General features: G+C 40.8%; 1 protein-coding gene across 4 annotated transcripts in view; it reads left to right on the top strand.

Annotated features, from left to right (window-relative positions):
- The window catches only part of LOC105493274 (mastermind like transcriptional coactivator 3), a 436,328-nt gene that overhangs the window by 184,494 nt on the left and 238,060 nt on the right, over nucleotides 1-13,774 (top strand). The window contains exon 1 of one of the 4 annotated variants that reach the window (XM_011760796.3): nucleotides 1,323-10,924. The exons of the other annotated variants lie outside the window; for them this stretch is intronic. The gene's annotated coding sequence lies outside the window, so the exon portion shown is untranslated. Of the gene's footprint in view, nucleotides 1-1,322; nucleotides 10,925-13,774 lie in introns of those variants that run through there. 4 annotated transcript variants of the gene reach the window in all.

Genomic DNA, 13,774 nt, shown 5'->3' on the forward strand with positions numbered 1-13,774 from the left:
TCTGTATTGTGAATTCTTTTACATAAATATGTTACTATTGCCAGGAGAAGTGGTGTCAGGGAGCTTTTCATATGTCTACATTTTAATACCCAAATGGAAAGTTTGCTGTAAATGATCAAATGTGGAAATTCTGCATGCTTATAAAGGTCCTTGACAAAAGAATGTGCTGAAAGAAGAAAGAGAGAGAGAGAGGGTGTGTGTGCATTTCTCCAAGCATAATTTTCTGATGCAAAAATGTGGGGAAGCAGAAGGGAGCAGGGGTGAAGTGAGGAGTGACTGGTTCCATCTTGAGTATTTTAAATCAATCTCTCTCTCTTCCCGCGCCGTGCCTCTCTGTCTGTCTACCTACCTACCTACCTATTCTGTGGTGGGGATGGTGGGAGTGCGTTACAAATCCTGGTCAGCCCATCATTATCTGGTATGCAGTGGAGGGTCTGCAAAGGGGAGAAGGAGACTGCAAACCTGTCCTCCCTTCCACTCAGCAAGCTCCTTCCTCTACAGGTTATCAAGATCAGTGTTGGGTTCCTGGACCATTCACCTGAGGTCTCCAATTCACTGGCTGGCTGGCTTTGCTCCATCTCCATCCCTTCCTACCCTGGCTGGAATGGAAGGGCCGGCACCCTCTACTTCTGTTTCTTTTGCTCTGCTTTTGTTTTCTGTCAGGTCTGGCTATAGTCACTTGAGTGCTTCCAGGTAGGTTTGGGGTAGCACGCTGCTCTGCTTGCTACCCTGGGACTGGAAAATGCTGGTAGGATACAGCCTCCTCTGTCCTCCAGACATCAGCGGTGGGATTTGCTTTCTGTACTCCCGCAACCACTAAAGTGTGTGCAAATGAGGGCACTTAAATGGTCATGTCTGCTGAAAAAGTTCTTACTCAGAGATGGTAGTTATGAGCTGGCTTCTGGAGTGGAACTACAGGATTTCAAGCCTATTCTTCCTCTCAAGGTGGCAGAGTACTTGACCTCCTTAGGGTCCTCATCTGTAAAATGGGGCTAACAGAACCCACCTCAGGGCGTTTGTGAGGATTAAGTAAATTAATACAGAAACAGCACTGAGAGAAAGTCTGGCCCATAACAAGCACTATGTAATCATCAAACTGTTACTACTGTAAGAATGGTTCTGCCCGCTGACTTGCCAAGGGTTATTAGTAACCTTCTTGACCCAAGGAGAAACTGAGGCAATGAGATAAAGCAGCTGGGTAATGGGGGTCAAATTGAGTCCCTAGTGTTGTTTAACTTCAATTGCAAATAAACCTTGTATGGGCTCTGGTGTACACTTCACAGATTCTTTTTTTTTTTTTTTTTTTTTTTTTTTTTTTTTAAGACAGAGCCTTACTCTGTTGCCCAGGCTGGAGTGTAGTGGCACAATCTTGGCTCACTGCAATGTCTGTCTCCCAGATTCAAGTGATTCTCAGGCCTCAGCCTCCCCAGTAGCTGAGACTATAGGCATGTGCCCCCACGCTAGGCTAATTTTTGTATTTTTAATAGAGACGGGGTTTCACCATGTTGGCCAGGCTGGTCTTGAACTCCTGACCTCAGGTGATCCACCCGCCTTGGCCTCCCAAAGTGCTGGGATTACAGGCATGAGCCACTGTGCCTGGCTTTTCTTTTTCTTTCTTTCTTTCTTTCTTTTTTTTTTTTTTGGAGACAGGGTCTCACTTTTCACAGAATCTTGAGGAAGGATAGACGCCCTAACGTGACTTGAAAGTCATGTGGAGCCTGGGGTGTGTATCTGTGGAGGTGTCTTTTTGGGAAATAGAAGTTGACTTTAAATACAAGTATGGCAAGAAAACAACAGAGTGAGATCTGAATGCAGCACAGGGCTGGCCGAGAGGCAGGGAGGCTGTTTCCTCTTTGCCCGGGCATTTGACAAAATCAGTTCCAAACCTGTGCCAACCAGAATCCAGTCCTGCAGACACTGTGATTTTGTAATTTGCTTGCATCTGTGTTTTGCTAAAAGCTTTCAGTTTTAGATGCCCTCAAGAACTCTTCAGGCCTGGCAGGAGAGGCACACTCTCTCACCACCTTATGTACGCAGCCTCATGATGGCAGATCTCATTTGGGAAACTGCCAGGGATGAAGAATAGAATGTGTGTGTTTGTGTGTGTGTGTGTGTGTGTGTGTGTGTGTGTGTCCCCCTTAAAAAGAAAACTAACAATATTTTTTCCACATTATTTTTCAAAAGGGGACTACTGCAGGCTGCAGGGAAATAGGGTAAGATTGTATTTTAATGCCAGCTTGATTCTCAACCCCTCTTCCTTCCCCTGTTTCCCAAATGCTACCCTCAGGAAGGGCACCAATGAAGAGACAGAAAGGTGGCCTCGGGGAAGAGCTGTGAATTTTGAGGGGGTGACTGCCTTCATCGAACACCTATAACTCCTCCTTTTCATCATCTGCTTCTCCTCTTTTTACTTAGCAGTGAGGAATTCCCAAATATTTATGAAGTGCCCCTCAGAGAAAAAAAGAGCCTCTCTTTTCCATTGTTGCTGTGTTGTTGCTTCTAATATTAGGACTTTTTTCGATTTTGATCCTCACTTTAAGTATAATTAAATTTCTTCACAATTGTTAAAAATGGTATGAATATTCTTTTATTTACCAGAATATATCTGTGTCTACATGTATATCCGTGTTCGTGTCTATATCCCTCAGATAGATCTTTATTCTTCATGTCTCTTTTTAAATTCTTGATGTAGCCTCAGCTTGTATCCAGGAGGGCTAGTGCACTTGATTCGTGGGAAGTCAGGAGCGCTGTATCATAGTCATTCAAGAAGATGCAGTGTTGTGAACACTTTTTCCTTTCATGATGGGTATTTTTGTCATTCTTAAAGCCTGTTAACCAAAGACTTCTCATTGATGTAAAAAAACTTGTTAAAATAATGCTGGACTCCAATTTAGTGACAATAATGTTAGCATTCTTACTCTGTGAGTGACTGATCACTAGCCCACACCTCTGGTTACTGTGAAGATCCGCTGGTAGTCATCAGGCATCGGTCAGGAACACATAAGATAGTAAAAGGCTTTTCTGTGGCTAACAGATTGATATACATGAGTGGTAAGCCCATCCTATTAATAATCCTGTCAAACTAGAGACAAACCAAGTGAATGTAAATGCATCTTAGGAAAGGCAAAGGCAGGGACATATTCTGCCTGTTTTACCTTTGATGAGCTGACTCCACCATTTTTCTAACATGAAAAATCCTTGCATGTTTCTAGTTCCTAACATCTGGAGAATGGCAGGGGGTGTACCGCGCCGTGTTCTGCATGTGTTATAACCTAACGCGTTCATCTTAAGTGGGGTGCTGGGTTAAAATGAATTTGAAGAAAAGTTCAAAAAATTGGAAGACTTTAAAAGATTCATTTTCGAAGAGTTAACAGGTACACATGATACATATTTCAAATGGTATGAAAGTGAATACGGTGAAAGCAAGGAGGAAGACTTGATTGGAAGCAATTTTTTCTTGGTTTGTTTCAAGCAGTTATTTTTTCGTGTTGACTGCACTGCCAAAATCATTTGCGTTCGAGGTGGTGGGTGAGTGGTGGTGGCTTTTTGTTTGCTTGGTTTTGGCTTTTGCTGATGGAAAAAGACATAAGTATAGTTATGATGCAAATGTTTTTCTTCAACTTAATTATGTTTCTTGGCCAGATAGTTTTTCACCAGTGCCCTCCCTTCCCCCAGTCCTGTGAGCTGTAGCCTTCTGTGCTTTTGTGTTCTTATGAGAACCTCAGTGGAGCTGGCAGTGGTGGTGTGTGCCTATAGTCCCAGCTACACGGGAGGATCCCTTGAGCCCAGGGGTTCTTGGCTAGCCGGGACAACATAGCAAGACTCTCTTTTCTCTAAAAATAAAATAAAAAAGAACCTCACTGGTAATAAGCAGGTGTACTTGTGACTAAAAATATAAAAAACACAGTTTAATAAAGAATCTCAGATAGATTAAAAATAAAATAAAGAAATGATAGAAACAGTTATATATGTTAAGTTGCAAAAAGCACACCTTTGTTAGAACGTTTTGGCTAAAACTGCAGTTTTCTCATTCCGTTGTCTTTTTTAACATAAGACAGCTTTGAAGCAAAGCAGTTCAGATATAGGAGAGGACGTGAAGATATTAAGCTGCCATTATTCTCAAAGGCAGTTGCAGGGAACGTTGTAAAACATGGTGATGTTTTAGTCTTTTCTGCAGATTGTTATGGCCACAGAGGCTGCCTGAGCCATGCTTTATACTTATGGAAGGAAGAGCTTATAATAGCAGGAAAAAACAAAAATGAAACGGTTCAGCTCTTAAGTTCATACAGAATTCCAAACTTTCAGTATGTTTGTGTCATGAAAATCCAAATGGCTTATAAAATTCTGTGGTAATTACACAGATCATGAGACTGTCATTAAAAAAAAAAAAAAAACTAACAGGGAGTTATTTTGGGTTTATAAAAACACTCACGGACTTCTACTTTTCAGTAACAAAGTGAAAGCAATTTAAGAGACAAGCTGTCTTGGAATGGTAGAATACTTTTACCCCTGCTAGATTTTTGTAATTTAATTATTAAAACAACAATGTTTTGTGTCTTTGGGGTCACTTGCTGTTATGTACTGGAGCAGACTTATGATTATGTACATTTCTTCCTAATTTTATATTCAGTAAAGCCAAGTTGGTACTTGAAATTGGCCATGCTGGGAGTATTTACACCATCAAAATTGACCAAAGGTACATAACAAGACTTCTCTTTCTTTTTTTACTTTTCCTGGAGAGCTAGTTGTTAGCTATTTGCCAGCATACCACTGGATTTAAAGCCTAATTGAGTTGCATTAATCAAGATATGGACGAAATCTAAAATAAGTAGAAGTACATCTCGTGTATCAATAAAACATAAAATAAAATTATAAATAAAATAAATAAAGTAAAAGAATCATTGTTTGGAATTCAAACATTGTATAAAGCGGCAAAAAACCTGGTGGAGAACTAGACGTGGCATTTGTGGCAGTTACCACAAATTGTAAAAATTATGGTTTTTAAAGAAATTTTTGTTTATCTTTATTCTAAAAATAAATGGACACATGTGCAGAAAGTGCAGGTTTATTACATAGGTATACATGAGCCATGGTGATTTGCTGCACTTATGGACCCGTCCTCTAAGTTTCCTCCCTTCACCCGCCACCCCCCAACAGGCCCTGGTGTGTGTTGTTCCCCTCTTTGTGTCTGTGTGTTCTCCTTGTTCAACTCCCACTTACGAGTGAGAACATGTGGTGTTTGGTTTTCTGTTTCTGTGTTGATTTGCTGAGGATGATGGCTTCCAGCTTCATCCATGTCCCTGCAAAGGACATGATCTCATTCCTTTTTATGATTGCATAGTATCCCATGGTGTATATGTACCACATTTTCTTTATCCCGTCTATCATTGATGGGCATTTGGATTGGTTCCATGTCTTTGCTATTGTACATAGTGCTGCAGTAAACATATGTGTGCATGTGTCTTCATAGAATGATTTATATTCCTTTGGGTATATACTCAGCAATGGTATTGCTGGGTCAAATGGCATTTTTAAAAATATGGTTTTCAGTGGGTGCGGTGGCTCATGCCTGTAAAAATATGTTTTTCAGTTATTCAGTCATGAATGACCTAGTCTTACCATTTTGGATGGAGTGAAATGAATCATATTGTTGTCAAGTGAATGTCAGCCATATGGCAGGGTTGTCTCCTGTGGAACGTAGCCATCATCTCTTAAAATGACAGACTACCTCCGGGAGGCTCTAAGAGTTACGTGACGTTTCTTCCTTGACCTCAAAATATTACTAGTTCTAGTTGCTAATATTGTACAGATACAGAATTTGAGGTATGAGGAAACATAGAGTCCAAATAATAAATAAAGATCAGATCACTGCTTTTATAATTGTCTCCAATGCCTCCCCATCATGGCTGGGGCACTTTGAACAAGAATAGTTACTTCTATTATTGGGATTCTCTGAGCTAATAGTCTGACCCAAGGTATAATGCCATTTTTCCAATGCATTTCGAAAATTTGACACAAGGGATTATTGGCCAAGGAAAATAGAAAGTGAATATCTGTTTATTGGCAACTGCTTCATACCAATGTTTCATTGTCGACCATGTAAACAAGATACCATGGTTCTTCTTCTGGCCAATTGCACTTACTTAATTACTAGTTCTTGTACCCTCGCTACTGGTCTGTGGACCAGTAGCTTTGGCATCAAATAGGAGATTTCTACAAACACAATCTTGGGGACCATTCTAGACCTCCCAAATCAAAATGTGTTATTTCACAAGATCCCTAGGAGATTTGTCTGTATGTGTATTTATTTTGTTAGTTAAGACAAAGGGGTCTCACTGTGTTGCTCAGGCTAGTCTTGAACTCATGGCCTCAGGCTATCCTCCTGCCTTAGCCTCCTGAGTAGCTGGGACTACAGAGATGAGCCACTGCACCCAACTTGTATGCACATTAAAGTTTGAGAAACCCTGCCTCACTTCTTCACTAACTTCATTCCCAAAACGATTTGAAGAGCTCTTCCTTCCAGGGATGTTAAAAGAAATGGTGGGTTTCAAACACAGAAAAATAAACTTGAAGTTTGGATGAACTGTAAAAAAAAAAAAAATCAGTTTTATTCATGGTTATTGCCGTTCCCTTCACCTAGCTGTAGTCTCCATTACAAACTTATTTGCAGTGGTGAAAAAAAGAAGCACCAAGGTATTCCCCCATGTAGCAAGAGAAATTAACCTGGAATTTCCAGAGGGAACCATATTTTCTGAAGCAACTGACTACTTCTAAAAGCTTGCTTTTACATGGTATGCTGCTGCAGTTGAAGCCTCACTTTCAACAGCCGCTCTCTCTCTCTCATTCCTCTCTTCCTCTCTTTTTCTTGGTTTTTAAAAATTAAAGTTTGAATTTTAGAACAGTTTTAGATTTACAGAGAAGTTGCAAAGATAGCACAGAGAGTTCTCATATACCCTATCCCTATCTTTCTTGCTTTTTGACCAGAGTTGTATTTCTACTTTTCCTAGATTGGCAGAGTTTCCTGGCTAAGAAAGCAAAGTTACAGCACCTAACACAAATAGTATTTGATTAAGGCTAATTACAGTGCTGTCACATAAAAAGAGGAGAAAAGAAAGCTAGCTTTTTCTACTAGCAATGAAATAACCTGCTGTCTATCTACTGACTTAATAGCTTTAATTGCCAGAACATAATCAAGATCTGGTGAATTTGTGTGAACATATCAGCAGGCACCAAATATTTCAATGAGATCAAGTTGTCTAACTAGTTATGCTCTAACTTGAGCTGAAATAGTTCTGACAAAGTGTGTTTTGTAGGCTAAATGGCAACACCTATTGAGAAAGGCCCACTGATGTGATGAGTTGATTTATTAACTCTCCGGACAGAGAAAGTTTGAGGTTTAACATCACCACTTTAGATAAGCCATAACCCTCTAAAGTGTCTGACTTTTTTCTTTTTTTAAACAGGGTCTCACCCTGTTGCCCAGGCTGGAATGCAGTGGCATGATCTTGGCTCACTGCAGCCTTGACCTCTTGGGCTCAAGCAATCCTCCCACCTGAGCCTCCAGCCTCTCAAGTAGCTGGGACAACAGGCACGTGCCGCCACGCACACCTAACTTTTTGTATTTTTTATAGAGATAGAGTTTCGCCATGTTTCCCAGGCTGGTCTCGAACTCCTGAGCTCAAGTGATCTACCTGCCTCAACCTCCCAAAGTGTTGGGATTACAAGTGTGAGCCGCTGTGCCAGACTTTGTGTCTTAGTTCTCATGATGCATTAAGTTAGGAATGTATTTACACTTTATTTGGAGACTCATTTTACTTCCTGTTTATTGAAAACTTTTTTCCAAAGAGTGACATAACCAAATATGGCATTTCCTTTAACAAACTTTGTAAATGCTCTTCAGATCATCTGTAAGGAAGTCACACGTGAAAACAGCCATTCTTCTACATTTTATTGTATTCTACTTTCTGGCTCATAGGAATGTGGAACTAGAAATCCAGGCACATCTAAAACAGTCTGTCCCCAGGAAGTGAATCTAACAAATGAGTTCCAAAAAGAGGGGGTCCACAACAGGCTCATTGTGGGACCTTGTGAGGATGATGGAATTGACTGGGTCCTCCCCCATTCTGTTTCGACTCCAGGATAATCTAATGGAAGGTGTTTGTGGGTAGTCGAGTGTGTATACCCTTGAGCTTTTTGAAAACATCTGGTGTTCAGGTGAAAACACCCCTTTTTGTGGAAAAGTAGGAGTAATGTGTTCTCTGTTTCGTGATCATTGAATTCCTCAAAGGAGTTCAAACTCTTAACAAACAAAAGCATCTAGTCAAAATAGTCTCAAAAGAAGATAACTGCAGGTGATGTTTTTAGTAGCTTTGAGAAACAGGCAAAATTGCAGAGGCAAGAAGAAAACGGAGCTTAGAGCCCCACGTTGTTCCCCCAGAGAGGCCACCTCTTCAGGGAGGATGGCTAGTGCTTGTTAGCTGGTAGTGCAGTCGAGAGGTGATCGTTACCTGCAAACCCAGATCTGTTGCTTGACTGGACCCAGGGACGTAAGCACATCTGAGAAGACTCCATGCGCCCAACAGAGATATCTCCTGTGTCTGGCCTGAGGCTGACTGACACCTGTGGCTCCTTTTGAAATAAAGTCATCTGGGTTACTGGTGGACAGAGACTTGAGGGAAAGGACTTGGGCTAAAGAATGTTCTCATTTTTTTTTTTTTCTCTTCCTTCTTTCTTGGCCAGGATTATCCTGACCTATTTACCACCAGGATTTCCTCACAGGTCCAAACTAAAGCAGTGGCATCTAGGAAGCAGCTGTGGGACTCCGCTCTTTCTGCTGATTTTCAGATGTGCAGAAAAGCTGAGGATGTCAGGAGGACCCTGGGAAGGAACAGAAGTCTGGGGATTTTGCTTTTCAAGTTCCTGCTGTTAATTTTTTTCCCCCATTTTCCTTTGCCTCATCATCTAACTCTTTGAGGCTTAAGAGACCCAAAGAGAAGTTTGTCCTAATTTTAAACTTGCCTCTGTGGCTGCCCTGTAATTTTCATTCCACAGCCTAAATTGGAACGTGTCTCCATAGGTTGGGCTCAGAACATCTCTTTCTGTGAAGCTTTACCAAGCTACCCTTGGTATAGCAGAGGAGCTCCAGCATACAATCCAGGATTCTGTTTTTGTCTGAAGACTACCATGGGAAGATCTTTGTCCAATTTTAAAAGGTAGTGAGGGAGAAGGGGCAAATGCAACGCCAAAGCCAATTATCTTTTAAAACAGACACATTTCAGCAGAGTGCACAGGACAGAATGTTCATATTCCTTCTTTGACACAATTAAATTTGAGAATTTTCTATTGAAATGATCAAAGCAAGATTCTTATTCTCTGTGTACTTCCAAGATTCAAGCTATGTCCTTTGTCACGAAGATCATGTAACTCCCTCGTTTTCTGTAAAACCCAGCTCCATATCTTCCTCCCCCAGTGTAGGGTTTTTGGAGTGACCTCAAACCATCATAAGCTTTCCTTTCCTCTGAATTTCTAGGACAAGCATGTACTTGGATCTCTGTGGTTCTCTCCAACTAAATCATAGTCTCTGCTTTTCAATTTGTCTGCGTCTATGACATGCCAGGCACAGGGTAGAGTATAGAACATGATCCTAGTGAATAGTTTTTTAATTAATGAATTCATTGTTATCTCCTATAATGATCTAAAAATCAAGAATTTCCTTACCCTTTTAATCATGGGTACTAATGACCTTAAAAAGTTCTACTTGCATTAGAAAAATTGAATATTTATACTTGTTATACATAAATCTGCCCCTCAAACAAAAGATACATTTATATTTCACTAGCAGCATGGAAGAAATCAGCAGTCATGATCCTAGATAGTTCTTTCCTCAATACAGTTAATGTTTTCCCAGATTAGTCCACTATAGGTAAGCTGTTCACTTCCTTCAGGACCCAGAGTGCCCTGGAAACTTCAATACCTGCCAATCACTGAGGCGGAAAAGGCTCACACGCTCATTGAAACTGCAGCTGGCCAGTTTTTGGTTTTGTGTTTTTTTTTTTTAATTCTATGAGCACACCTGAAATCTCACCTTGATAGCAGCCTTCTTTCCTGCCATAGAGCAGTACCCATTATGAAGCAGATATGTCCTGAAGCCTTTCCAAGGCGTTTTAAGAACTAATGTGCTATGGAAGCCTCAGAATGAGGATTTCTGCCTGAAAGCCCCCATAGTCTGAAATCCATGGATGCAGAATCAAGACAGTCGGGAAAGGTCTACGCTCCATTGCCTGTTCCTTGAACGCACTGATCTATGGGCTACCTGGTTTCTACAGGTAGACGTCAAGAACTGTGGGAGCTCTGAGATTTTACCCCACTTACAAGCTACTCAGTTAATGGCCTTTCTTCATCTAGGAGATTTCATTAAAATGCTTTAGTTCTTTCTCCAGAAAAGATATATCAGTTAAACTAATGTGGTTGATGAGAGCAGGTGGTTATAGTCTGGTGACCAAAAGACCAAGCTCTTTGATTCAGTCTCGACACAGACTAGTGAGCTCCACCTAGAAAAAATGGTCTCAGAACTGCAAATCCCAGCCCTCACCCAGGATAGCCATTTTACAAAAGTACACCACTGGTGGCAAGAAAAATCAACAAAGAACAATAGATGTGCTGGCAAGAGTCCAAGACTATTGCAAGAATAACAATGCAAGCACAAGCTCTACGAAGTAATTAGTATCATTGTCCTATGTGTGAAGGACAATAGAGTATTATTATCATTTTGGTCCTGATATTAGTTTTCCAAAGGCCTGAAAAAGGATAAGTACTTCAGACTCATTAAAACAAAATGGGGGTGGAGTTCTATGGGCTACAGACGTAGCTCACAATTCAAGACCTGAATGTGAAGACAGACATCAATCTGGCTCTGGTTTCTTGCGTAAGTGACTCCCTTGACATGCCCCAAATTTACCAGATCTGCTTCTTCTAGCGATCACTAATGTCTTGCTTCAATGCCACCTCTCTCGTGGAGCATTTCCCAGTCTTCCCCTGGAAGAAGTCTATTCCTCCTCTGAGTAGGGTTTGGGCTCTGGCAGTTGTAACTGTACTCCTAACCTTTTAGCTTTATGAGTGCACTATCTGTCTCATATTTCCTGCTAGACTATGAATTCTGGAGAATAGAAACTCTGCCATATTCAGGTAGGTATCCTCCATATTCATGTAGGTATCCTCCACATTGTATTTCGAACTTAGGTTACACCCAATAAATATTTATTGAAAGAATAAATGAATGAATGGTGACAGAATACCAAGAGAGGTACAGCATCTCTGGAATGTCAGCAGGAGTACCTCATGTAAGCATTCTGCATAGAAGATGGTCCACATGAAACACCCAGCAAGGAGGGTAGCCAGAAACACAAAAAGAGGAAATGGATAAATGAAGACATTCATAAATAAAGAGTGATAACGTCATTAGACTCCACTGTGTCCAGTTCAGCTCATAGAATCCTTTATCTTCATTTTATTTTTGTTATCAAGGATGGGTATTGTTTGTGGAATTCACTCAGGAAAACTTAGTAATTTTCCAACATAGTTAATATTCAGATATGAAAAATCTCTTACAGTTTAAATGGTGAATAGATGCTAATTTATACATATATACTTATGCTCAGAATGCCTAATTAATGATCTTCCGTGTCAGTCACGGATATGTTAATGAGCTTCTTTTGCTCCTGTGTCATAATTGCATTGCTCCTATCTAGCTTAAGGTTGGGGGAACATTTTAGCTGTGGACTAGCAAATGATGCAAAATAACAACGAAACAACTGATAATCATTTGGTGATTCATAAGTTTTGGAAATGTGGAAGTATATGATCATAATAATTTAGGGTGAGAAGATGTAAAGACAGCCAAAGAAAAAGCAGTTGACTGCTTTCATAGTAACTCTCCGTTTGTTGAGTATAAAAAGATTTGCTTGATGTGTAGGACTCTCTTTGTTTGGTCCAAACACTGGATTCACCAACTTTATAACACTGTAAACACTAAGGCTCTGTGATAAAGGGAACTCTACCAACAGGCATTATCCTGTATTTAGATGGGTTGTTTCTCTCAGGACCCAGAAGTGCCAGCTTCTCACTACTTCCCGTGGTCTTTGTTTCCTCTGCCTTCTTAATATATTTTGTTTTCTTCCCCAAACTCATGCTTATTTTCAGCCACAAACTTTTCCACTTTTGTCTAGCAGAGTCTGGTTGGATTTGATTCTTAACTTGCTGCATTTTGGCTTTGTGACTTTGGGCAAATTAATCAACCTCTTTGAGCCTCTGCTTCCTCACCTGTAAAATGGAGTAAGAATGCCAATCGTGTTAGAATAGGCATCAGAATTAAGAGAGTTAATGTGGCTAAAGCCCATTACAAGGTATCTAGTAAGTGACAGAATTGCTCCCATTTTCCTTCCCCTTCCCTTTTTCTGTTTCTTCCTTAGAAATGGAGTGGTTAAGTCCACAGCATCTGAAAGTAGACTGGGCCTAACTCCTTTTTCTGTCACATTCCAGCTGTGTGACCTTGGACAAGTTGCTCAGCCTTGCTATGCATCAGTTCCTTGAGATATAAAATGTCACTTCTTGACATTTAGTAAGTGTGCAAAAAAAGCCAACTATTAGTATCTAACAAGCTAAGCAGCTGGGTGAAAATGGACCGCTAGCAAATCAGTGTGTGTGGATTGGTGTCATCTGTTCTAAGGGTCAGGAAGCCCTTCTCCTGGGTTCGAAGCAGAGTGTCTCGACCTTTTGTCAGGGACAGCAGGGAGCACAGGCCCTTGCCCTACTTCTAGATCTGTGTGGGGGCCTAGATCTGCTCTTTCTCCTTTCCTGTATGGAGAAATCTGTTTTCTCTGTGAGAGAAACACAAGAATAGATTGGTACGACCTCTCCTGAATGTGTATCGCTCCCCGTCGCTTTGTGCAGGGGTGGAGTCTGGAATGCCCAATCTCTCTGTTCCTTCCTCCCTCTCCCACTCTGACAGGCTGTGGGAGGAATAAAGGGCTTTGTGCCAAACCTTTCATTCGGGGACTCTATTTTTCCTTTCTTTTTATGCCAAAGGCAAATAGTTGAGTTTGCTTGTTGGAAGTGAGGCTTCTGAAAGTATTCAGCTAGCCCTGACATTTTAAAGATTACAAATTATTCTCTAAGTGGTATCAGAATTTGATTTCACATGATCCTTATCTATCACTGATAGATCCTTATCTATCTGTTGCTTGACTTTTTAAGAATGATGAAGCAATGAATTCTAATAACTGACCCCAAAGAAGCAGTGAAATTTAGCCCCTTTTCTCCAGCTACATCCACAGCAATAATGCTAGCATTTTACATCTAGAGTTGATTTACAGATTTCAAAACACTTCCAGAAAAACTCATTTGATCCTCTCATATCCCTGAATGGTAGACATGCCAGAAATTATTGTTCCCATTTTACAGTCAAAAAAACTGAAGCTCAGAAAGATTAAGTGACTTGTCCAGCAATTATATAAGTAGCAAGTCCAGTATTCTGAGTAGAATTCAGAGATTTCAAACCAGTTGCTTTGTATTAGAAAAGGTAAGGTCATGCCACAGTGACAAATCCACCCTCCTCTAGCTCCCTTCTTGATTCCGCTGGCTTAAGTACAGCAACTATTCCCTCCATATTTCCAACTCAGGTTCGTAGGGGAAGAGTGGGGAGGTGGTGCTCCACCTAGGCACTCAGGGGCCCAGGCTGACAGAAGCTCCACTATGTTACATGACCTCCGTGTTTGGT

The sequence above is a fragment of the Macaca nemestrina genome, chromosome 3 (assembly GCF_043159975.1).
Source record: "Macaca nemestrina isolate mMacNem1 chromosome 3, mMacNem.hap1, whole genome shotgun sequence".
Taxonomy (NCBI): Eukaryota; Metazoa; Chordata; class Mammalia; order Primates; family Cercopithecidae; genus Macaca; species Macaca nemestrina.